Raw genomic sequence first — 26,388 nt, 5'->3', positions numbered from 1 at the left:
TGACTCTAGAGTGGATTTTACTCTACTTAAAGAGTTGGGTCGTGAATATTTCTATGGAGAATTCTGTTTTCTTTCTATTTTGAAGAACAGTGGTTCCCACCTGCCCGGGCCTCGCGCTCTCTCTTCCACTTGCTGCCCTACTTGCTGCCGAGCTCCTGGCCATACTCATCCCCACACCAGACCAGCAGCTCACAGCCCGGCCTGATGACCCGGCAGGTTCGGTAGAAAATCTGCCTGTGGTATTGAAAGGCCACCAGGTTCTGCTCTTTATCATCCCCGGCACAGTTCACATACCTGGGATTGGGGCAGAGTAAGGGAAAGAAAACCACAGTGATGCGGTCCCACTACCTGTTACATCCACGTCCAGCTCCTCACTGATTCTTCAGGCCCCTCAGGCTCTGGTGTTGTCCACTGCCCCTCATGCTCCTGGGGAATCTGTGTTCAGTGTCTGAGTGTCTGTCAGCATGTCATGTGAATTCCTATCTCCAAGTCCTGCTTGCAGTGTTCATCCTGCCTAATACCATTTTCTAAAACCCAGTTCTAGACTTAACCTGCACCCTGATTGGCCATAATATCCAGTGATCTCTGGCTTCTTCAAACTCTAAATCGAGTCTCACACCACAGAACCTGGTGCTTGATCTAGGGCTCTGCTTCTAAATTAGCTCAGTAATTATCCAGTACTCAGCCCACGTCTGTTTTCTCTTGAGAGGCCTTTGTCCCAACCCCCTGCACTTTATTTAGGGTACCATTTGCTTGCCTGCACAAGGTTACCATAGAAAATCGGAGGTCCTTTTGTCTTAGTACAATAAAACAGAACAATAGTAGTTGATTCACATTCTGTTATCCCTGATAAAAGAGAGCCCCTCTCAGGAAAGGGGCCCATGACCGTTCCTCTGCAGACCTCAGAGCCCAGCTCTAGTTAGAAGTGAGGCTGGGATGGTTTGCTGCCCTCACAGGTTTAGGCCACCCTTGCTTTGTGGTATCTTGACACTGAGAACTTCTTGGAAATGATAGTTAAATGTTTCTAAAAGCAATTGTTTTATGTCTGTCTGTGAGAAGTCCTCCATAAAGACATGGGTTGTATGATCTGTTTAAGTAGTATATTCCTTCACCTAGATTGGAATATAGTAAGTGCTTCCTTAATGTTCATTGGATAAATTAAAGTGTAATCCAGTGTCCCTGGTGAATCTAGGCTCTTGAAGGTCCTTTCGAGTGTCCAAGTTGTGTCTAGCAGAGAGCTTTATACTTTGAGAACATATGTTATACTTTTTTCTAAATGTCCCCTGAAATGAAAGAACACTGTATGGAGAAAAAGAGGGAAAAAGGACTAAGGGAGAGCACTGAGGGAGGCATGATGACAGAGAAAGATATATGGGCTTGTGGGGGATGAGAGTCCCCTCTGGCACCCAGAGTCCTGCTGACCTCACCTCATCCAGTTGGCCCAGGATCTGTCCTTTCCACCCACATACTCATAGCAGTTTCTCCCTTTGGTGATCTGTTTCAGAAAAGAAGTTCAAGACCTTTTATTTTTTTGGTGGGGAGGTAATAGTGAGAAGAATTATTTTACTCTACTGTCATCAAAGCTCTTTCAGCCTGCATGGGGATTCAACTGCCAGTTGTGACCACATGATATTTTTCTTAGTCATCATCTACACATCCGAGTCTGTCTGCCCAGTCAGAGTGGGAGCCCCACAAAGGAGGAGCCACTCTTTTGTGTCTGTACCACTTTGCTCTCACTTATCTTGTGATCCTGAAAAGGAGCTGTGTTTTCATGTAAAGTCCAGTCAGTACACAGGGCTAACCATATTGTCCCCTCCATGTCTAGAATATAGGAGATGAGGTCCCTTCAAGCCTCAGAAGGAGTGTGGGAAGGCAGAGGGCAGTGGAAGAGGTAAACAGTTCTCACCAGCCAGGAGTATCTGCTCTTGGCTGCCTCTCCATCTTCTGTGATGTGTCCTTCATAAGGGCCAAAGTGCAGACCCACTGGGAGATCAGCTCCCTCATTCCACATTCCAAGCCCATCCTCAGGGATGCCAGATGGCCTGATTCTCAACCCGGTGGCAGGGTGAGGGCTGAGTGGTGGGGATGTCCCTTGTCCACTGCACTGTCCTTTACAAATGTAGGGGGTCCATGCACAGCACAGCTGTCGATGAAGAAGTTCTGACACTTCTCACAATCTGGAGGTGAGAGCAACAGGGGTTAGGGAAGGTATAATGCATGTTCCTGGACGCAAAGAGCTTCAGAGGGAGTCGGCACTGACATCATTGAGACTGAATCCTGTAGTCTATGTCACTAGAGGAAAGGAATGATTTGGAGACCAAAGGACTAGATGAAATTATTGTATCTTAACATGTTTCTCAGTGAGGGTCACTTACAAAGGTAGTCATCATCCTGGGCCTTGGTGACTTCTTGGTACACACAGACCTTTCTTTCTTGTGGGCTGTACATCTTCACATCAATCTCCTTTCTCCTGAGTTCTGAGTTGAAGGGCAGGTGAGCGAGGTTGGTGGGGTCTGGAGTGTTAGTTCCCATTTTGTCATATAACACACAATCTCCTCCCACCACATTATTACCTGTCCTTTTGCATACTCTGGTATTTTACTGTTAACTATTGGTTCAGAAGACTAAGACTCCACACTAACTACAGATGACTGATTCAATTTTAATTTCTAGATCCTCCCATTACCAGCTTTAACTTGATAATCTTTAGTCATTCATAAAATATTAATGGAGTGCACATGTGTTAGGCATTGAGTAAAGGCCCGGGCACACAACACCAATAAAGTGTGGTTGTCATGATCACAGATGGATTTATTGGAAAAGTTGCATGTGTCACCTGTTTTAAATTCAATGTAAAGTTTTCAAACAATGTTATGAGTGATGTTTCCTTATCTTCACTTTATACATTAGCATTCAGGAGCTCAGAGAATGTATAGGATTTGCCCAAAGCTGCAGTGCTAACTTCAGTCTCAGGTTAGCCCAGCTTAAATCCAGGCCCATGCAAAGTCTGCCACACAGACCTAGGTCATACTTATCAGACCTTTTGTAGGACTTAGAGGAACTAACATTTCCAAATTATGTTTTCTTTCCTGATTTTCGTTTAGTGTGCTTTCCAAAGGCACGTGCTTCTCCAGGAGGGGACACTGGTTTCTGGGCATGCTCTGAGTCACTTGCAGTCATCAAGTTTGCTGTTCCTGCCAGTTCCCTCAAACTGTATTCATTGCTTAATGGCATCCTGGATGCTGCCTTCAATACAAGAGTCACATATTAAAAGATAACCTGTATTTAATGTTTTAAGTCTTCTGACGCATTTTATATTCATGTCTTTAATACTTTGATCCTTAGAGATACCTAGGGAGTATGAATATTAGAGGGGATAGGGCCAATGTGGGTAATGAATCCAAGATTAGAACTCACACTTTATGGCTGGTTTCTTTCAACTGTCTCTATAAGGTTGAGAGTGAAGGGTAAGGCTGTACCAGTACTTAGTTGTCTTCAGTCTGCTGATAGATATAACATGCTAGTGTTTAATGTTACCGTGAACGTGCAATTAAATATTGTTGACCAAAGTGTTCTGTGAATTGTGTAATATGGTATGAATGTGAGATTACAGTCCTGCGATCAATTTTCCCCTCAGCTCTCTCCATATTTAAAATCTCACAGAAATTACCTTCAGTGTTCATCGATCATCTTCTAGTTTAACTTGTAATTGTGAAGTCATTCATTCAGCAAACATTTGGGGGCCCTCAGGGGCCCTGATCTGGGCCTGTGACCCCCAAGAAGTCTCAGGCATGAACCATGCCCTCAAAGAGCTCACAACACAGAGTTAGGCAGCCTGAACAAATGATTCTAACAGGATGAGAGTGGCCTCATTGGAACTGAGAGAAAGAAGCAGTTACTTCACCCTATAAGACATGGCATTTGAAATGAGCTCCAGACAGATGAGATTCTGTTGAATAGTGTATAACCTTTATGAACACCTCAAGTCATTTTATTATTTGTTGTTTTTCAATCATGAAACCTGAAGCTCCTCAGGGGTGGGAGATGCTCTTTGATTAGAGTGGGAGGCTCTGATCCAGGGATTTTACATTCTTCTTCAGCTGGGGCCATCCACTGTACCAACTGCCTATACATTGTACGTTTTCCTTAATCAGAGGGTCTCAGTGTATCTCTCACTTCAGCATAGCGGAGAACTTTGGTTGAAACCGTCAGTCAGGTGAACGATGTAATGACATATGGATACAAGAATGTAAACTTTAGAAAACTATGAACATTTCATTTTTTAATTTTGAAACAGATTTTGTTTATTTTTTTGAGAGAGGGGAAGAGTGGGAGAAAGAGAGGAAGAGAAATATCAATGTGAGAGAGAAACCTTGATTAGTCGCCTCTCACACACACACACACACGAACCGGGAACCTGGCCCACAACCCAGGCATGTGCCCTGACAAGGAATCATACCAGTGATCTTTTGCTTTATAATATGACACCCAACCGAGTCACACTGGCCAGGGAAAAACTATGAAAGTTTTAATGAGTTTGTAAGTGGTTTAGAGAAGCAACTATGGGTTAGATTGCACTACCACTGATACTGTGATGTTAGACATCTAGTCAGACATTTCTGTATGTCTGAAAGCTCACTTCCCTCATCATAAATGGTGACAGTTCTAGTCCGTACCTCATCAGATTGTTGTAATGTTTATGTGAGTTTATTCACATAGAACTCTTAAAGTCTGAAACATTTTGAGAATGAGACAAATGATAGTTACTATTGTTGCTGTAGTTGTTAACCATTAAGATGATGATGAGCCCTGGCTGGTGTGGCTCAGTGGACTGAGCAGTGGCCTGCAGACTGAAAGGTCACCAGTTCCATTCCTGGTCAGGGCACATGCCTGGGTTGTGGAGCAGGTCCCCCACATGGGGGGTGTGTGAGAGGCAACCTATTCATGTTTCTCTCCCACTCTTTCTCCCTCCATTCCCCTCTCTCTAAAAAATGGATAAATAAAATCTTAAAAGGAGGATGATAATGTTGGGCAGTGTGTTGAAGAGACCAGGAAAGGAAGGCGGCAGTTCCTAGGATACTTTCTGCAGTTTCCTACTCTTACCTGCATTTCTATCCATGAAGAAAATGTTCTTCTCAACAGAACATTCCCCAGATTTGGGGAATACTCACCTTCTGGTGTTTACTCTGTTCCTTTCTGAAGGCCACCCAAGAAGGTTTCACTGAAAGATGACGAGAAACCAGCATTTTGATTGGTAAATGTTTCCAAAATCTGGAGATTCTTATTAGGGACTCAATTCTGAATGAGAGTAGTCCAAGAACAATCCCAGGGTGACTGGAAAATGTTTGCTGAGGTATCATTAAGGCCTATGGTTCCATTGGGGCCATCCACTGATTTCATTGGAATGATAACAAAAATTACACAGTGTCATCTATGCTTCCTCCTATGTTCATAAAACATCTATTACATTTATTAAAAAATACATTGGCCTCTCCTGACAAAAATGTAATAAAAGTAACTGCACAGAAACTCCATGTCTTCAACATAACCCTTTCTCCAACCTGTTGTCTTCATTCACACTGGCCTTGTCCTAGCTGAGGGCACCAGGACCACCCGGCCTCCTTTCTCTGGTATCCTCCCCCCTGGGCAGATACTGGCCACCCACGCCCTTCCTTAGTTATTAGACTCTGGTCAGCATCCACAGTCTGCTGACCACAGAAACAGAATTCCAGTCAAGTTGAAGATCAGGTCTTGACTTCAGCTGTGTTTCAACCCCAGACCCATGAAAGTGGACCAGCCCCACCCTCCGAACACTCACGATACTGGACAGAACATGGGGCCGACATCAGGAAACCATACGTGATCATCCCCTCCCGACCCTGGCCCTCCCCCACTCCCGTCATCACCACGGTTAACACTGCTCCCCGTCCGTCTCCATGCAGGACATCGCACAGCCAGGTGTGGGGACACTCCTCACCAGCCAGACCTGCCTCCCTCTGTTGTGCTGACAACTCTTCTGAATTAGTTACTTCTTATTCACTTGTATGTTCTTACACATTTACTGCTTATTAATGTACCTATAAATATATATATGATTATGTTGCACACTTGCAGGTTTACGGGAATAGCCCCTCACTGTATGATACACTGTTGTGCCTCTTGCTTGATCACTGGACAGGCAAACCCTGTTCCCTGGTTATGTCCTGAGAGGCAGCCTGACCTAAACCAGGTCCGAGTCCGGAGGGCAACTCTGCCTCCTCCTGCCCCTCACGTAGCTGCCTCGGAGCCCGTTCTTCATCAGAGTCATCATGGTCCCCCTCCTGGAGCTCAGTGGCCTACCTGCGGCGGTGACACAGGAAAGCTGGTCGAGGGGCCCTGAGACCTGGAAAGAGACAAAACCTCTGTCCTGAAGGCAGAGTGTGGAGGAGCAACAAGCCCCAGGAAGCCCGTGGGACTGGCTCCGATGGGATGGGAGAGTAAAATGAGTTGCTGTGTGCTGTGCACTGTCAGCGCCAGCCCCGCTCTGACACGAAGGAGCAAATCCCCCTCTGACCGGTGTCCATGCCCCAGGGAGCTGCAGGGGGTGGGAGCCGCCTGAGCCCGAGCCAGCCCAGCAGCCTGCCTGGTCACCAGGCTCCTCCTGCCCAGCGCCTGGGTACTACACGTCCAAGTTCCTCTTCATGCTCTGGTACCAGCCTCTCTCCCAGTCTTCCATCTCTGCCCCCTCTTCCCTGGAGAAGTAGAGGGAAGAGTCTTTCAAAGCTTCTTCGGCCTGGAGAGGAGAGTGGAAACACCAGTAACTCAGTGATGCGAGTGAGAACAGCGGCAGGCCTTCCCTGCCCCCGGGTGCAGGGAGCGGGCAGGGCCTCGGTGGTCTCTGTGCCACAAGGGCCGAGCCCCTGTCTCAGTCGAGATCTGAGTCCCTAAGTGGATGTTCCTCTGGGGTGTGTCCCGGGGGCCTGCTCCCACGCTGGGCCTCCTCCCACGTCCCTGACCGGCCCTGCCCCCCGGAGTCCAGTCTCTCCCACCAGCGCTCCGCACTCGCACAGCCAGGGTCTCCCCAGCGAGGGCCTCCCCGAGGGCCGGGTGTCTGCGCAGCTCTGTCCCCAGCCCTGTCCCAATGCTCCCCGCCGACCCCTGAGCTCACCTGAGGCATCCTCCCTGTTCGCCCCGCTTCTCCCTCAGGGCGCTCCTGTGGCCCCCGTGGGGGTTCATGGTGTCCCAGCCCGGAGTCCGAAGCGCATGCGGAAGGAGGAGGAGCTGAGAGGGCCGAACGCCTTTCTCCCCGGTGGCAGGGCGCCTGGAGAGGGTAACGGGCCTTGTGGGAGGAGGGGCTGGAAGGGCTGGGGCAGTGCTGCCTGCAGACCCGCCCCCCCCAGGTGGGTGCCCTGGGGAACCCCCTCAGGCTCAGCAGGGCCAGCGCAGTGTCTGAGGGGCCACATCCGCAGGGCAGGCCTGTGGGGGCACCAGGATACGCGCTTTTCCAGGGAAGGGCTAGGAGGGACCCCTGGGGTCTGGAGAAGCCTGCACATAAGGCTCCCTGAGGTAGGAGCACCTTCTTTTTTTTCTGCTGCAAAGAATTCCACTGTGTAAAGGTACCATAGTTTTTTGATCCATTCATTCACTGGTGGGCACCTAGGTTGCTTCCAGCACTTGGCTATTGTAAATTGTGCTAGTATGAACATTGAGGTGCATGGGCCCTTTTAGATTGGTGTTTCAGGGTCCTTAGGATATAATCCCAGCAGTGGAATTGCTGGTTCAAAAGGCAGATCCATTTTAAGTTTTCTGAGGAAATTCCATACTGTTTTCTATAGTGGTCGTATCAGTCTGCAATCCCACCAACAGTGAGTGCCCTAGGGTCCCTTTTCTCCACAACCTCTCCAACACTTGTTGTTTGTTGCTTTGTTTATGATGACCATTCTGATGGGTGTGAGGTGGTATCTCATTGTGGTTTTAATTTGCATCTCTCTGATAGTGATACTGAGCATCTTTTCATGTGTGTCTGGATGCTCTGTATGTCCTCCTTGGAGAAGTGTCTGTTCAAGTCCTTTGCCCATTTTTTAATTGGATTGCTTGTCTTCTTAGAGTGGAGTCATGTGAGTTATTTGTATATTTTGTAGATGAAACCCTTGTCTGAGGTATCATTGGCAAATATGTTTTCCCATATAGTTGGTTCTCTTTTTATTTTAATACTGCTTTCTTTAGCTGTGCAGAAGCTTTTTATTTTGATGAGATCCCATTTGTTTTTTCTTTCCATTATGTCCCTTGCTCTAGGGGACATATCAGTGAAAATGTTGCTGTGTGAAACATCTGAGATTTTCCTGCCTATGTTCTCCTCTAGGACTTTATCATGGTTATATTAAAATCTTTTATCCACCTTGAATTTATTTTTGTGTATGGTGTAAGTTGGTGCTTGAGTTTCATTTTTTTTTTTTTTGCATGTAGCTGTCCAGTTCTCCCAACACCATTTGTTGAAGAGGCTATTTTTATTCCATTTTATGTTGCTGCCCCATTTGTTGAATATTAACTGACTGTAGATACTTGGGTTTCTTTCTGGGCTCTCTGTTCTGTTTCATTGGTCCATTGTTTTTATGCCAGGTATCAGTCTGTTTTGATTACAGTGGCTTTATAATACAGTTTGGTGTCACGTATTGTGATCCCTTCTACTTTGCTCTTCTTTCTCAAAATGCAGCAGCTCTTTGGGGTCATTTATGGTTCCACATAAATTTTTGAAATGTTTGTTCTATGTCTGTGAAATATGCCATTGGTACTTTAATAGGTATTGCATTGAATGTGTAAATTGCTTTGGGTAGTATGGACATTTTGATGATGTTAATTCTTCCAATCCATGAACACGGTATATGTTTCCACTTGTTTGTTTCTTCTTTGAATTGTTTCTTCAGTGTAGTATAGCTTTCTGATACAGGTCTGTTACCTCCTTGGTTAGGTTTATTCCTACATATTTTATTTTTCTTTTTGCTATATCAAATGGGATTTTTTTTTCTTGATTTAGGCTTTGCTGTTTCATTGTTGGGATACAAAAGTGTCTTTGATTTTCAGGTATTGACTTTGTATTTCACTGTTCTCCCAAATTCATTTATTAGGTTGAGCAGTTTTTTGGCAGAGTCCATAAGATTTTCTATGTACAGTATCATGTCATCTGCAAACAGTGACAGTTTTGTTTCCTCCTTTCCGATTTGGATGCCTTTTATTTCCTTTTTTTGTCTGAACTCTGTGGCTAAAACTTCCAATACTATACGGAATAGAAGTGGTGAAATTGAACAACCTTGTCTTGTTCCTGATCTTAGTGGAAAAGATTTTAGTTTTTTCCCATTGAGTATGATGTTGGCTGTAGGTCTCTCCTATGTGGCCTTTATTATGTTGAGGAATGCTCCCTCTATTTCCACTTTGCTGAGTGTTTTTATCATACATGGCCACTGTACCTTATCAAATGCTTTTTCCTCATCTATTGGTATGATCATATGATTTTTGTTCTTGCTTTTGTTTATGTGATGTATTACGTGTATTGATTTGTGAATATTTTACCATGTTCGGATCCCTGGGATGAATCCCACTTGGTCATGGTGTATGATGTTTTTAATGTATTGTTGGATGGAGTTTGCCAATATTGTGTTGAGGTTTTTAGTGCCTATGTTCTTCACTGGTATTGGCCTGAAGTTTTCTTTCTTTGTTGTGTCTTTATCTCGTTTTGGGATTAGGATGATGCTGGCTTCATAAAAAGAGTTTGGGAGTTTTCCATCGTTTTGGATATTTTGGAATAGTCTGTGAAGGATAGGGGTTAGCTCTTCCTTAAATGCTTTGTAGAATTCTCCTGTGAAACTGTGTGGTTCCAGGGCTTTTGTGTGTGGGGAGTTTTTTGATTACCACTTCAATTTCATCAGCTGTTATTGGTATGTTCAGGCTTTCTGCTTCTTCTTCATTGAGTTTTGGAACATTATATTTTTCTAGAAATTTGTCCATTTCACCTAGGTTTTCAAATTTCTTGCCATACAGTTCTTCATAGTAATTTCTTGCAATCCTTTGTATTTCTGTGGTGTCAGTTGTAATCTCTCCTCTTTCATTTCTGATTGTGTTTATTTGGGTCCTCTCTCTTTTTTGCTTGATGAGCCTGCTTACAGGCTTGTTGATTTTGTTTATCTTTTCAAAGAATCAGCTCCTGGATTCGTTGATCCTTAGAATTGTGCTTTTAGACTGTATGTCATTTAATTCTGCTCTAGTCTTGGTTACTTCCTCCCTTCTACTTGCCCTGGGCTGTCTTTGTTGTTGTTCCTCGAGTTCTTGTAGGCATAGGGTTAGGTTGTTTATTTGAAATGTTTCTATCTTTTTTGGGTATCCCTGTATCGCTGTGAACTTCCCTCTCAGGACTGCCTTTGCTGTGTCCCATAAGTTCTGGGTCGTTGTGAGTTCATTTTCATTTGTTTCCAGAAACTTTTTGATTTCTTCCCTAATTTCATTCTTGACCTGTTCATTGTTTAATAGCATGCTATTCAATCTCCATGATTTTGAGTAGTTGGGTTTTTTTTTTCCCCTTGGGGTTGGTTTCTAGTTTCAGTTCCTTGTGGGTAGAGAAAATGCCTGGTATGATTTCAATTTTCTTGAATTTGTTGAGGCTTGTTTTGTGTCCTATCATGTGGTCCAGCTTTGAGAATATTCCATGTGCATTTGAAAAGAATGTGTATTTAGGTTCTTTGGGATGGAGGGCTCTGGCTCTATATATATCAGTTAAGTCCATTTCATCTAGGGCATTGTTCAATGCCACAATATCTTTGTTGATATTTTGATTTGAAGATCTGTCCATTTTGGACAGTGGGGTGTTAAAACCCCCTACTATAATTGTGTTGCTGTCAATATGTTTCTTGAAGTCCTCTAAGGTTTTCTTTATGTATTTGGGTGCTCTTATATTGGGTGCATATATATTTACAATGTTTAAGTCTTCTTGGTGGATTCTTCCCTTGAGTATTATGTAGTGACCTCTGGGTCTCTCTTTAGACCCTTTTTGGAAGACACTTTTGTCTGATATGAGTATTGCTACCCCAGCTTTTTTTCCTTCCGTCTGTTTGGAAAATTTGTTTCCAACCCTTCACTTTCAGTCTGTGTAGGTCTTTTTTGCTGAGGTGGGTCTCTTGTAGGCAGCATATGTGTGGATCATGCTTTCTTACCCATTCAGCTATACTATATCTTTTGACTGGAGCACTTAACCAATTTATGTTTAAGGTTATTATTGATAGGTACTGATTCATGATCATTTTCGTACCTGTGTTCCTCTTCCTCCCTCCCCCTACCCCCTACCCTCCCTCCCTGCCTCCCTCCCTCCCTTCCTTCCTTCCTTCCTTCCTTCCTTTCCTTAAAGCAGTCAATTTAGCATCTTGCAGAGCTGGTTTGGTGGAGCTGTATTCTTTTAGACTTTTTTTGTGTGTATGAGAAGCTCCTTATTTGGCTTTCTCTCTTGATTGGAGCATTGCTGGGTAAAATAGCCTTGGCTGCAGGCCTCTGGTTCTCATTACTTGGAATATTTCTTGCCATTCTTTTCTGGCTTGGAGGGTTTCCATGGTGAAGTCAGCTGCTAACCTTATCAGGGCTCCCTTGTATGTTACTTCCTGTTTCTCCCTTGCTGCCTTTAAGACTCTCTCTTTGGGAATTTTGCCATTCTAATTATGGTGTGCCTTGAAGTGGCCCTCTTTAGGTTCCTCTTGATTGGGACTCTGTGTTTCCTGGATTTGTGTCACTTTTTCTTTTATCATACTAGGGACGTTTTACATCATTACTTTTTCAAACAGGCTTTCTATCCCTCGCTCCTCTTCTCCTTCTGGTATCCCTATTATATGGATATTATTATGTTTCATATTGTCTTGCATTTCTCTTAATCCCTCTTCATTCTTTCTGAGCCTCTTTTCCTTTTCTTGATCTTTCTGGTTTTTTTTTTTTTTCTACTTTGTCCTCGAGCTCACTGATCTGATCTTTTGGTTCATCGAGCCTCCTTTTGATTCCTTCTACTATGTTCTTCAGTTCAGAAATTGTATTCTTCAGTACCTCTTGACCCTTGTTGATAGTTCCTGTTCCCTTTTCCATGTTGATATAGTTTGGAGTGAGTTCATTGTAGTTTCCCTGTAGTTTCTGGTAATTCTCTGTGAGCTCATTGAGCTTCCTTGTAGCCATTGCTTTGAACTCAATATCTGATAGTTCAGTTGCCTCTATTTCATTTAGCATTCTTTCTGAGGCTTCCTCCTTTCCTTTCATTTGGGGATTGTTTCTTTGTCTTCCCATTGCTTGTGAGACTCTTCTTGTTAGCTTCAGCTTCTTAAATTGATCTGTTGTGGCTCCTTGGGTTTACGGTGTGAACTTCTGTGGTAAAATACCTGTGAGATTCAGTGGTGCAGTCTCCTTGATGCCCCAAATTCACTGGTCTTGGGCTGTCATTGAAGTTGGCTCTGTGTTTGTCTTTGTTTTGATTGTTGCTGGGTCTTTCATTGGTGGGTCCTTCCCCCCAGCTGGTTAACTGAGGGTCAGTCTGTCCACCATCTCTTGTATTTTATTGTTCTAGTGAGGGCAGGTTATGTAGAAGCTACTTCTGTGTGCCCAAGGTTTTGGGGATTCTCTCTTGCTCTTATTGAGCTGTTTGTTCTCGGTAATTTCTCCACTATTTAGTTGTATTTCCTGGATTGAGGTTAGTGTGGCTTCCACTCCCTCCTTCACAATCCTCTGATGTTACCTGTTGGTGGTTCCTTAGTTGTTGAGTTTCCTCCTCCAGTGGGTACCCTGGCATTCACAGCTTCCACCTACTCTTCTCTGTGATCAGTGGGAGGGGGAAGGCAAAATGGTTTAAGACAGTAAGAGGGTATTCTATGATATTTACAGTAGGAGCCAGTACAGAAGAGATAGAAGATCCTTTGGCTATATATCATGTTAACCATGATATTCCACCCAACTAGCCAGTTTTTAGGAAGGATGGAAAGAAGATAAGACTCGTGTTGGGAGGGAACGTTTGTGAGTGGGATCTAGAAGCCAGTGAGGTTGTGGGAGGTCAGATTCTGAGGTAAGGTGAGAGTAAAGCATAGTAAATAGATGTAGTGTGTGAGAGAATAGAGTGAACCACTACAGTAATAGACTTCAGGAAACCGTGAAGTGGGCTAAGACCTGGGAGGAGTATTGTGTAGTGTTTACAATTGTATGAAACAGTTATTACGTACAATAATATCAAAGCAAGAATCATATGACACAATCTATGTGATGTAGATAACAAAAATAGGCAGTATAGGACCTTGAGAAGGGTGCTAATGGAACACAAGTGAAGTGAAGGGCAGTAAATTAGCAATACACTATGAAAGAGAAATCAGGGGCAACCTGTAAAATGATACAATATAACCAAGCAAGCAAAGAAGATTAAACAGAAAGAAGAGGAACACACAAATACTATTAAAATAAAAGGTGTAAAAGTAATTATAAAAATAGTAATACAAATATGCAGTAACTTGCAGGTTCTCTGTAATAGCAAAGTGAAATATGTCTTACCTTCTCAGCTGTTGAGATGCCCCCTCTTTGGGTCCAACTCTGGTGTTTTCACAGATCCAAGTTTTTTGCTTTCACTTGTGGGTGTTTTAAAAAAAAGAAGCAGATGAAGGAAGGAAGACAAGATAAGATTGGAAAGAAAGGAGGAAGGCATAAAACAAGTAGGAAGGAGAGAGAGAGATGAAAAAGGAATTCAGAGATAAAAATAATAAAAATTAAAAAATAAATAATTACTTAAACACACATAAAAAACCTCTTGCTGGTTTCAAACTGGCCACACTGGTTTTTCTGTTGCTGCTGGCTGCAGCAGGCTGAGAGGATTTTCTCCCTTCCCAATCTGCGCTCACTCAGCTTTGTGCACACTCTCCGCAGGGCCAGCCACACACTCCCCCCAGTGCTAGCCTCTCGCCACTCCACGGGGCCTTGGGTGTGGGATCCAGGCCTTCCTCAGAGCCCACTCTCCTGGAGATTACCACTGTGGGCTAGGGCCTTCTGCAGAGTGCACTCTTCCTGAGGTGCTGACATGCCCACTCGGCCAGGCTGCCTCCAGCCCCAAGGGCTTGGGCGCCCAGCCTTCCCAGTGCCATGGGGGTGTGCGGGGCTTCCCACACCACTACAGAAGCACTGCCTGGCTGGGTGGGGAGGAGGCCGGAGAGATGGCTGCAGGAGAATTCCCCAACAGGGTCTGTTTTTTCACTTTTTCTTTTTGAGAAATTCCTCCTACTCAAGCCTGCTGCTTGGTACAGCAGGCTGGCCTCTTGCACAGCCCAATTCTCCAGCCAGACCAGGCACTATCGGACTCAGAGCCCCTTACCATGTGACTCTTAACTCTCCCCAACATGCATCCAACGACTCTGTGGGTGCTCACAGCCCCTGTGTGTTTGCCACTTAGTCCTTATTCCCCTCTCTGGGACTTCAAGCAACCAGGTCTCTCCTGGTGTTGCTCAAACCTTGTTTGGCTGGGGAGGGAGCAGTTGACCCACCTGTCTCCCAAGAACCCTGTGGCAGACCTGGCAGGTACTGGACCTGGGACTGTAGCCGCCCTGGTCCCCGAGCTGGTCTGGGGGACCTTATTGTTCTGAAGCACTCTTCTTACCATCTGGTTTTCCAATGTCTGCTACAATTGTTGGTCTCCTATTTTCATATATGCTGGGGTACTGTTGGCTGTTTGCTCTGTTCCTCCATACATCAGCTAGGTTTTTCCCCTGTGTGTAGGGGAAAGTAGAATCTGCCCCCTCCTGCCACGCCACCGTCTCCCTCCTCCACCTATCTTTTATTTAAAAAAAATTTAAATGTATTGGATTGGCCAAAATGTTGGGTTCACTTAGTTTGCAGGGAAAAATAAAAGAAACATTTTTCATTTTCACCAAAAACTATTTCAACAACATATTCACCCTCTTGTTCCATGACCTTCTGCCATCTTTCAAGCAAGTTCCCAGTTCCATCTGCCCGCAAGTTGTCATCTTTCTGAACAAAACACTCTTCCAGGTGCCCTTTGCAGTCTTCATGTTTCTAATACAACATAAAATGAGATACTAAAATAAAAAAGAATCCTTGTGGAACGCAGAAAAGCAACAACGAAGAACCCGTACAGGATTTTAAGAGTACAACTCAAAGAAAGATACTGTGCATGTGGCATGTAGTGCTACCACGTAGGGTGTGAGGTCTCTTTTCTTCCGCATTTACTACTTGCCTTTATTCTTTTGTTGTCTGTTTACTTCCCAACTACCCCCATCCTGAAACTCTCATTTCCAAAACAGGAAGGAGACCTTTCCAACGTTGAAACACAAAGTCCTTAAGCCATACAAACAATGAATGATCAACCTTCCCACATCAAAGTTTAAGAGAAACCTGTCTCTCTCCACGTACCACAAAAAAAGCCCAAAGACAAGAGGAGGGTGAGTGTGCAGAAGATTGGTACAATGTCATTTGGTTGTGGACTTCAGCACTACTTACCTGAAAACCAGCAACAAATGGGAAGGGAGGGGAGTATGTGTGTTTGAAATGTGGCAAAGGTAAATAATGAACTGTGTCATGAAACTTAAAAATCAATGCGTTGAGGCTTGGCTGGATAGCACAGTTTGTAAGAGCATTGTCCCTGTGTGCCAATGTGACAGGTTTGACCTGAGGTCCAGGTGTAAGGCATATGCAAGAATTGACCAATGAATGTCTAAATGAGGAGAAAAACAAATTAATCTGACCCTGTATTTTCTATTTTTCTTTACTTATCTCTTCAAAATCAGTAAATATATAAAAATTGAAATAGTTTTAGAAGTAAGTGACTTGCTTAAAGCTACTCAACAAGAAAAATAAAGCATATGGCCTGTGGCCTAGTCTTCCTAGACCAGGGGTGACCAACTCCCATCTTCATCCCCCTACACCACACCCCTCTCATGGACTTTGAAAGAGTGGACAGAGTGGAAGAGGGCATTGTCACAGTCACTTAGGGGGAAACAACTGTGAGCAGGTCCTAGGGCCACATTCTTCTGAATTCTTAAAACTCTTCCCCAGCACTGTGCTCTGATCCTCCCCTCACATGTTCTGTTCCTGGGATCACTTCCTGCACAACATACAGCTATGGACGGAGTTATAGGCCAGATGGCAGGTGTGTGCCCATGCTCTCATCCTGTCTGGGCAGAGAATCCAGGCAAGGTTAGGAAGAGGCAGGTACATAAGAGATTCCCAGAGGCTTTGGTGAAAGGTGATAAAAGTCTCTGGGGAAGAAGAGAGGTCAGCCAGCCTTGCTCTCGCTAATGCTTTATCCCCCATTCCCCAGTGGCTGAGTGTCAATGAAGTGACTGTGCACATTGGCCCATGATATATCAAATTGGTAGAAAGATAGATATAATGAAATTTGCTCATATGCCTTATAAACATTTAATATCCAAAACTTATATGGAAATGATAAAATTTAATACCAGAAAACAAGGTATCCATTTAAAAAATGGAGAAAGGACCTGAGTGGACACTTCTCTAAAGAGGACATAGAAATGGTTCATAGACATATCAAAAGATGCTCAATGTCACTAATTGTCAGAAAATGCAAGAGAAAACATACTATATTAAAAGTCACTTTCCAGGTGTTTTGAAGTATTTATTTAGGCAACGTAACTTGCACAGTTATTCACATAGTAAATTGCTGGTAAAATGGTTTATAAATATCTATCAGGTCCACGTATGTTAATGTACCAGCTAAGGACATAATTTTTATTAATTCATTAATACATAGTATTATAAATTAAAGTTGCCGTTCTTTAAACATTTCATTCCACATTTTAATATTCAAAAGACCTGCTGAGACAAGCCTTTTTGAAATAGTTATTTATGGTGAAAAAAACAAAATGGTAAGTTTCCTATTTTAAAGTGACACCAAGTATCTCTAATAGTTCTAAAATTTAAACTTCGAACAATGTACCTTTTTAGCTTTTCATATCATACATAAGTATAACAAAAAATGGAAAGAGAGTGGAGATAAACTTGGAAAAAGTAATAAACTTTCTCTCCAGGGTTTCTCACCAGGTTTCATACAAGTGACTGAGTGGAGCTGGACATTCCGGAGTGTGGCCACATGTCCCCTTTGTGGCACAAAACAATGAGACTGAAGGTAAAAGGAGCAGGCAACAGAGGGGGGCCAGCACCTGGCATGAGAAAAAGCAGGAGAAGCTACAACTTAAGAGACAAATAGAAGAAATCCAGGATTCTGCCAGAAATTTCTCACCCACAAACAAAGGCTCTGGAAACCAAACTAATTTCTCCAGAAGCATGAGGTTCTCTTCAGCACAGAAAAAATTACTCTAGTTTCTATGTGGTCCTGTGATCCTGCCTTCTAGTAAGCATTGAAATATGCCACGAGATGCACCAAAGGATATGAAAATGCCATAAGTGACATACAAAAATCCAACCGCAAGTGTTGGGGGGCTCCGCCCGCAGAGCACCCCCCACCTCCGCAGCTGCCACTGTTGAGAATAAGTCTAGCAACACCTGATCTGCTTGGAGAGGAAAGCTGGCCCATCTCTCTAAGGAGAAGGGCCAAGAACCTCTTCCTCAATGGGCTTTTATTGGGTTGATTTGCACAACAATACAGCTAAAGCTCAGTAATCTCTGTCGGGCAGTAAGGATCAAACAATAGATAACAAAGAACTCTGAGGGCCTATTTTGAGTCAGGGTCAGATAGCTAAAGAACTATAAAACTTGAAGGAACAAACTCACTTCTTGCTTGCACCCTTACCATTTAATTGAGAAAACTCTTAACAAAACAGGTTTCACAGGATTTTGCATATTCTTTCTTAGGCCTGATTGCCTGGGGAACCTGTCCTTGCCAGCACAGGGCTGCACCACCCGCTGTAATTGTTTCAGGCTTAAGTCAGGCAGGGCAAGTAGGCAGCCAAGGAACTGGAGACTTCTTGTAGACAGAATGAGGACTCAGGCTACATCAAAGGAGAGGGGTGAGGATCCATCACTCCCTTTTCCTGTAGCCCCCCAAGTCCTTCCTTGGGGGCCTCCCACATGATCATGCCTGGCTTAGGTCATTCCCCCCTTTGGGCAGTCTTACCTGTGATTGGGAACTGAGCAAGCATTGGGGGCCAGTTGTGGATGAAGGAAAAGGAGCAGAAGTGGCACTCCTTCCAGGGAGGTAAGCTTTGTCTCCTCAGTGGCTTATGGTCCCAAGGTGGCTCACCCAGCCTAAGTCATGGGGGGGTGAGGGGGTGGTTACAGCATCTGAAACCAGTCAGGTCGGTTCCCAGAATGCAAGTAATATATTTCTGACTGACGTGCTGTCTTCATAAAACTGAAGTTAACAGCTTTTCTCTGCACTGTACACTGCCAGTTGTCGCAGAATGTGCCTGCATGTAGCCTGTGTATCACACACATTGTGGAATGACTAGACTTCATTCAAAATCATCCCAAATGTCTGAGTGAGCCTTGGGATTTTCCCTGCCTGCAGTTGTCAATTCTGGCCAACCATAAAACACAAGTCAGGACCACATAAATGGCATAACAAACTCTTTGAAAGTTATTGTCCATGTGTTTTTTTATATGCAGAATGGCCACAGGGCAGTAAGGAAAAGGGCAGTGATTTCTATGGGAGGTGGAAATTCATAAAATTGAACAACCACCGCCAGTGGAGCGTACATTCGGCAGGATGAAAAACCAAGAGAAACCCTGCAATCGCTGGTTCACTTAACCCTTCTAAAAGTATGCCAGGTTTATTTTCTACCACCCACTTTTCAGAGATAAAAATGGAGTCTCACAGAGATGAGGGAATATTGCCAGGACACAAACTGGATGTCGGCAGACTTATCTTGAGCTGAGGGGATGGCCAGTGCCCGCCTCCTGAAAAGCTGGTCCAGAATGTGTTCGGTGGTGTTGAGCAACCACACCAAAACACATTCGGTGGACAGGGAGGTAAATGATTTGAATGATATAAACCACAGGTGGCAAACACAAGGTCCACAGGCCGATTCTGGCCCCCCACCTTGTTTTAACTGGCTGGACACCTTGTTTCCACCCAGCGGTGGTGCCGAGCTCATTCACCTTCCTTAAGGAGTAGGTATGTTTATACAGTCCTAAAATTACCTTTCGCCCTTTGAACGACACCACGAGGCTGATGTGGCCCCAGGTGAAAATGAGTTTGGCACCCCTAATGTAAAGGCTGGTACCATGGACACTATGGAACACTTTTCACTGTTACCACTGCCAAAGGACCCTGAAGGTGCAAGCCTCATCCAGAAAACCTCCAATGTCCCTCCAGACTTTCTCCAAGCTTTACTCATTGTTGGGGGCTGGGATGAGCCTGAAGCAGGTTGATGCAACCGAGGATGGAAATTGCGCTTGCATAACAGGATATTTGCGGTCAGAAGCCTTGCAGGTGCCTAGCCTGAGCACACGGGCGGCACGCCAATCAGTGCCTTGATCATGCGCCTATCATGCTCCCCCTAGCCTATCCCAGTTAAGAGCACGCCCCAAAGCTACCAACCAGAGCTACTTCCCCTATCTGCCTTCCTCTACCCTCCTCTATATAACTCCCTCCATTTTAAAATAAAACTTGCAGCTTGATCAGAATCCTTTGACTTGCTGTCGTTCGTTCGCGCCTCCTGTCCCATCCCTTTTCATCCATTACAGGTACTTCAGCGGACCCCGTTGACTGCCTCGCGGGCCGAGGCAAGTGGCGCCCAACGTGGGGCCCCGCTGATTGCTCGTGCGGACCGCTGTCCCCTTCGACCGCAGCGTTTCGACTGCCTTGCAGCATCTCGCCCGGCTCACCGCGACTGCCCAACCGCGCGCCGGCATTCCCTGACGACCCCCGTTTCCCGACAGCGGCATCTCAAAGGTAAGACCCAACCATGGGACAGGCATGTTCACAACGTGATTTATTTGTTAGTCAATTAAAGGAATCCCTCAAGGTGCGGAAGATTCGGGTTCGTAAAAAAGATTTAAATTCCTTTTTCACTTTCGTTTTTAAAATCTGCCCATGGTTTCCTCAGGAGGGTAGCATTGACTCCCGCGTTTGGCACCGTGTAGGCGACTGTCTCAACGACTATTATAAAGTTTTTGGTCCCGAGACCATCTCTGTAAACTGCCTTTAACTATTATAACCTCATAACAGACATCCTTCAAAACCACAATAACTCCCCTGACATACAGCGCCTTTGTAAAGAAGGGCAAGAAATTCTCCGCAGTCACTCCCCGGCCCCCTCAAAAGCCCCCTCAGTTCACGGCCTCCCCGGCGCTCATGCTGACTCGCTTTCGCGACCCCCCTCACGAGCGCCTTCAAATTGCCCTTCTGTCTCCATCCAGATAGATACAGACCCTCAAGTCCCTTCTCTGTACCCTCCCCTTCAGGAGTTCTATTCCTCTGCTCCACCCCCCAATTCCCAGGACCCCGGCGACCAGTTAGACCCCTCTGAACAGGCAGAATTAGAGGGCGAGGCCGCTCGCTACAAGAATCCTGACTGGCCACCACTCGTGGCGGCGGTCCTTCCGCCATTCAAACCGCCTCCTTATAGTACCTCTCACGCACCCGCCACCGCCATTTTGCCTTCAGCGCATGGCGCGTCCGCCATTTCACCGGGGATGGGCGGTGGAAACGGAGTGAATGCGGTGTCTGCAACGTCTCCCCCCGCGTTTACGCCGTTTCCAAGACCTCTCCTTCAGGAAACCCTCACTTTCATCCGAGATATTAAAACCATTGCCAATGAGCTCTCCGTTCTTACGATCAGTCCCCCTCCCCACGAGACTTTAGCATTCCCTGTTACTAGATCCCAGACTCGCCCAGATAGGACCGAGAACGTAGATAGTTCAGCTGCGGCTGCAGCTACCCCCCTTCCTGATAGCGACAACCCCGAGGACTCTGACAGCTCCCCTTCTGATATAGACGAAACAGAGCCCAGTACAAGAGATACTGCGGCCCCCCAAACTTATTCCCACACATACAAGAAACTTAGCCTTAAAACATTAGAAAAGGTCAAATCTGCTGTAACTCACTACGGGCCCACAGCTCCCTTTTCCCTCGCCCTAATTGAAAATCTTAGTGAGCGCTGGCTCACGCCCAATGATTGGTTCTTTCTAGCGAAAGCAGCGCTAAGTGGAGGTGACTTTATTCTTTGGAAAAGCGAATATGAAGACACCGCTAAACAGTTTGTTCAGCGCAATATGCGAAAATCCTCCTCTAAAAATTGGACCATTCTCAAGTTTCTTGGCTCCGCCCCCTATCATAGCAATGAAAAGCAAGCTCAATTTCCCCCCGGACTTCTAACCCAGATCCAGTCCGCGGGTCTTAAAGCATGGAGGCGCCTTCCACAAAAGGGCACCGCAACCACCTCTCTTGCAAAAATAAGACAGGGCCCAGACGAGCCATACAGTGATTTCATAAGTCGTTTACAAGAATTAGCTGAGAGGCTCTTTGGCGCGGGCGAAAGTGAAAACGCTTTCGTCAAACATCTAGCTTATGAAAATGCCAACCCCGCTTGCCAAAATGCCATCCGTCCCTATCGGCAAGGAGAGCTCTCTGACTATGTTCGCCTCTGCTCCGGCATCGGCTCTGCCCATGCTTTCGGACTTGCCATTGGTGCCGCCTTACAAAATTTTATGCCCCCACAGCCGGCGCGCCCCCCTAATCGCCTTTGTTACAACTGTAACCAACCTGGACATTTTTCCCGAGCCTGCCCCCAGAAGAGCCAAAATCAGACTCAAATTCAGATCCAAAACCCAACAGGGCCTAGTACTAATAGTCCAGGAGCCCCTGCCACGAAATGCCCTCGCTGTAAGAAGGGTTTTCACTGGTCCTCAGAATGCAGATCTAAGACAGACATTTATGGACAGCCCATTCCCCCGCCGCAGGGAAACTCCAACAGGGCCCGGCCCCAGGGCCCCATACCAGGTGTGAACTCCGGGGCTACACAGTTCACTCCCCGATCACTCCACCCACAGATCCCTGCCCTCCCGGTAATCAATCACGCCGCTACGTCACAGACCTGTGGAGGGCCACAGCAGGCAGCGCAGGATTGGACCTCTGTGCCGCCACCGACACAGTACTAACTTCAGACAATAGTCCCCTAATAGTCCCTACCGGCGTTTTCGGGCCCCTACCGCCTAATACTTTTGGGCTTATCTTCGGCCAAGTCAGTTCCACCCTACAAGGGATACAAGTCCTCCCTGGCATTATAGATAATGATTTTGAAGGACAAATCCAAATTATTCTTTCCACCACTTCGGATTTAATTACCATCCCCAAAGAGACTAGGTTAGCCCAAATAATCATCCTCCCCCTTCAACATCTTAATTCCAATTTTCAAAAACCCTTTCGAGGGTCAAGCCCCCCCGGTTCTTCAGACGCATATTGGGTACAACAAGTTGCCGAGAGCCGTCCCTTACTCGAACTCCGAATTAATGGCAAAGCCTTTTCAGGCATTATTGACACAGGAGCCGATGCTACTGTTATTTCTGAGTCTCAATGGCCTCGAAATTGGCCCCTAACCATAGCTGCCACACATTTGCGTGGCATAGGACAGTCTACCAATCCACAACAAAGCTCTAAAACCCTTAAATGGGAAGACAATGAAGGAAACCAGGGCTTCGTGACCCCCATATGTACTACCTAACTTGCCCGTTAATCTATGGGGGAGAGATATTCTCGCCCAAATGAAAGTAGTCTTATATAGCCCCAGTAACGTTGCTATAACTCAAATGCTAAATCAAGGATTCGTACCCGGCCAAGGACTAGGGAAAAACCATCAAGGTATTACTCAACCCATCTCCATCAATCCAAAGTCTGATAAAACAGGTCTGGGATATACCCAAAAGTTTACCCTAGCGTCCATTGACAGTCCTGCACCCCATGCAGATAAAATAGTATGGAAATCCACTGAACCTGTATGGGTTGATCAATGGCCCCTTACTCTAGAGAAGACCCTCGCTGCTATTACGTTAGTGCAGGAACAACTTGCAGCGGGGCACATTGAGCCTTCTAATTCCCCTTGGAATACCCCTATTTTTATCATCAAAAAGAAATCTGGAAAATGGCGTCTTCTACAAGATCTTAGAGCCATCAATAAAATAATGGTCCCCATGGGAGCCCTACAGCCTGGTCTCCCGTCACCTGTTGCCATTCCTGCCAATTATTACAAAATTGTCATAGATTTAAAAGATTGCTTCTTTACCATTCCCCTCCACCCTGAAGACAGACCTTACTTCGCCTTCAGTGTCCCTCAAACCAATTTCCAAAGCCCTATGCCTCGTTACCATTGGAAGGTACTACCACAAGGTATGGCCAACAGCCCCACCTTGTGTCAAAAATTCGTTGCAGCTGCCATCGCCCCAGTCAGAAAGCAATGGCCCCAGGCCTATATCCTCCATTATATGGACGATATCCTTCTAGCCTGCCCTGACGGAGATACTGCTAAAGCCTGTCACGCCCATATGATCACATGTCTTGCTAACCAAGGATTACAAATTGCCCCTGATAAGGTACAAACATCTGATCCGTATTCCTATCTAGGGTTTGAATTATGTCATCAACAAGTACTTACCCCCCCGCATATCCCTCAGAACTGATAATTTAAAAACACTCAATGATTTTCAAAAACTTCTTGGAGACATTCAATGGCTCCGGCCATACTTAAAGCTGCCCACAGAAGCACTCCTCCCACTCAATAACATTCTGAAAGGAAACTCAGATCCTTTGTCTCCACGAGCCTTAACCCCCGAGGCGGAGCATTCCTTGACCATTATCAACAAAGCCATACAATGACAAAGCTCTCAACAGATTTCCTATAATCTGCCTCTAGTATTCATATTACTCCCTACAGCCCATACACCAACTGGAGTTTTCTGGCAGTCAAAGACCACAAATCTTACAAAAAAATGGCCATCCCCTTCTTTGGGTCCACCTACCAGCCTCTCCCTCACGAGTATTACTTACTTATCCCTCCCTTCTTGCCACTCTAATTATTAAGGGGGCGATCCACCAGCCGCCAACTATTTGGTAAAGACCCTGATTCAATAATTACTCCCTACTCACATGACCAAACAAACTGGCTTATACAAACTTCTGATGAGTGGGCTATAGCATTATCCTCCTTTACAGGGAATCTTGATAATCACTACCCTAGTGATCCCCTCGTTCAATTTGCTAAAACTCATCAGTTCATCTTTTTTAAACTCACCTGCCGCGGCCAGCGAGGCAGTGGGTTCGAGACGCGCAGTGACGGACTGAAAAGAGAGAGCGGCCAGATGCTCTGGTGGCAAAAGGCAAGTTTATTGAAAACTCCTGTCATTATATAGTGAGATGTTCTGAAAAATAGAATGCTTGCTACGCAATGAGAGTCTTTGTTCAAGAAAGTTTACAAACCCCTTCAGGTCATGTACAGAACATCCCGAGACATGACAAACATCCTGGTTTAGATTAACTCCAAGGACACGACGCACAGCCTCAAGTGGCCGGCACCTCCCCGTCCTTCTCTTGGGAACAATCCGATAACAAACAAGGCCGGGGGTAGGGGAGATGTAACAGGCTAGTCAGGTCACCTCCCCGAGGCCAAGGAACAGGCCCAAGCATCATTCTCACAATGCAGGACCCTAACTCTTGACCCCTTCCTGGGGGGCTTGGTTCCCCCACATCTCCCCCTTTTTTTGTTTAGGACAAGGCAATAGGTACCTCATGTCTTTTATAATCCAATCTTTGTCTTTTTTAAATCGAGGTATAGACTTTGGATATGCCCAAGTAGATATCGCAAAATGCACGGAAGACAAAGCAGTAAGATAAGGACAACGACTCCGGTTCCTAGCCAATTGTACAAGAGTTGGTGAATGGAGGGAAAAATAACCGGCTAAAGTGTTAAAGAATTTTTCGGCATCTCGGGCAATGTCGACGTCCAATGGGGGGGGGGCATTGACTAGATCCTGTATCTCTTTGTGTAAGGCGGCGAGGTCCAAAGAAGTGTTACAATCATGCCAGATTCCCGTCAGGTGATTCCGCACCTTATCCCAAGGGAATCGAGAAGAATTGTAAGGAAACGGGGTAACACAAATATGTGAGTATTGGAAGTGACATTTTAGAGAGGAGCGGACCTCGAGAGAGTTCAGTTCTTCTCCGACAACCCTTACGGTATCATACAGAGCATTCAACTTCTGCTCTATTTTTCGATCCCATTCCTCTTGGGTCTGGAATGCAACAGACACATTGCGAGCTAGCTCGTTAACGAAGTCCGCGGTCTGAACCTCTTCTGTTAGTGCTATGGCGGCGGTGGCGGCCGTAGCTATAAGGGCAATTAAGGCAGATATTCCTGCAATGAGCGTTCCTATGAACCGTTTTGTGCGGGCCAACATTAAGTCATTAACCTTTTGGATGATAGCAAAACCAGGGTCCTCATACCAAGGGGTGGAAAGGTTAACAGGTACAAAGGCAAAAGAAGGTTGTTTCAATACAGCAAATGAACTAACATTCATAGATAAATTAAGGCAGTTAGTTAGATAGCACTGATCACAGGTTAGGTTATATACAGTATTATGAGAGACCTGCAAGTCTCCAGCGATGAACTGCGAAAGGGTCGGGGCACACAAGCTATCACAGAAACATTCTTCTGATTTCCAGACCAAGAGATGGCGTCCTGAGCTCCTATGTGCATCCACTGGACCGCTCTCTTTGCTACGGTAATATACTGAAGAGAGGCCACAGCTTTCCACAACATAGTCTGATAGGTTCTATTGTTTTTGGTCCAAATTCCGTAGAGAAGATTTTGAGGCCGCAACGAGCCGTTGCGAAAGTCACTCCAGTCACAAACCCCTTGGTCGCAAACTGTTTGATTGAGATGGCAAATCCTCCAGGCCGGTCCCCATTGGCTGGGCGACGGGGTCCGACTTCTGCAAGTTGGAATGTCGGCAGGGGGGAGTTCCTATGCCAATCGTGGCGGAGGTATTGTTGCGTTTCAAATACAGCATATCAACACCCCAGTGAGTCCCATTACTAAAGTCACTGTCCCAGTCCTCATACCTCTGGATAAGAGTACAGTTTTCCAGAGAGGTGGAAAAGCAAAGCGGCTGCGTCGTAGATATGCCTGAATAATTGACCATCGCACTCACTGGTATCACGTGTCCGACGGAAGGGGTGCCCAGTACCTGGGTGTTGTTGACATAAACTGGAATGAACTCGTTGTCTTCCCAAGTGACTGGGTGCATGACAGGGGGGTTCGGGACGAAAGCCCAATACACCTCCGCGCTCACCGACAGCCTCAAGAGCCAGATAAGGCTAAGTAACAGCGCCAGCCGGCGCAGCTTCTTCTTCGGCCTCCTGATCCGAGGCTGTGTCGTCAGCGACATCCTCTCCATCCTTCTTGTCAGCTTGCGAATTTTGCTCTTGGGCAT

General features: G+C 45.6%; 1 pseudogene; it reads right to left on the bottom strand.

The window, feature by feature from the left end:
* On the bottom strand, positions 1–26,388 carry LOC123825744 (annotated as a pseudogene).

Source organism: Phyllostomus hastatus, unplaced genomic scaffold, assembly GCF_019186645.2.
Source record: "Phyllostomus hastatus isolate PE091 unplaced genomic scaffold, TTU_PhHast_1.1 phas_contig_649, whole genome shotgun sequence".
Lineage (NCBI taxonomy): Eukaryota > Metazoa > Chordata > Mammalia > Chiroptera > Phyllostomidae > Phyllostomus > Phyllostomus hastatus.
Note: the sequence above shows the minus strand (reverse complement) of the source record. Positions and strands in the feature narration are given on the sequence as shown.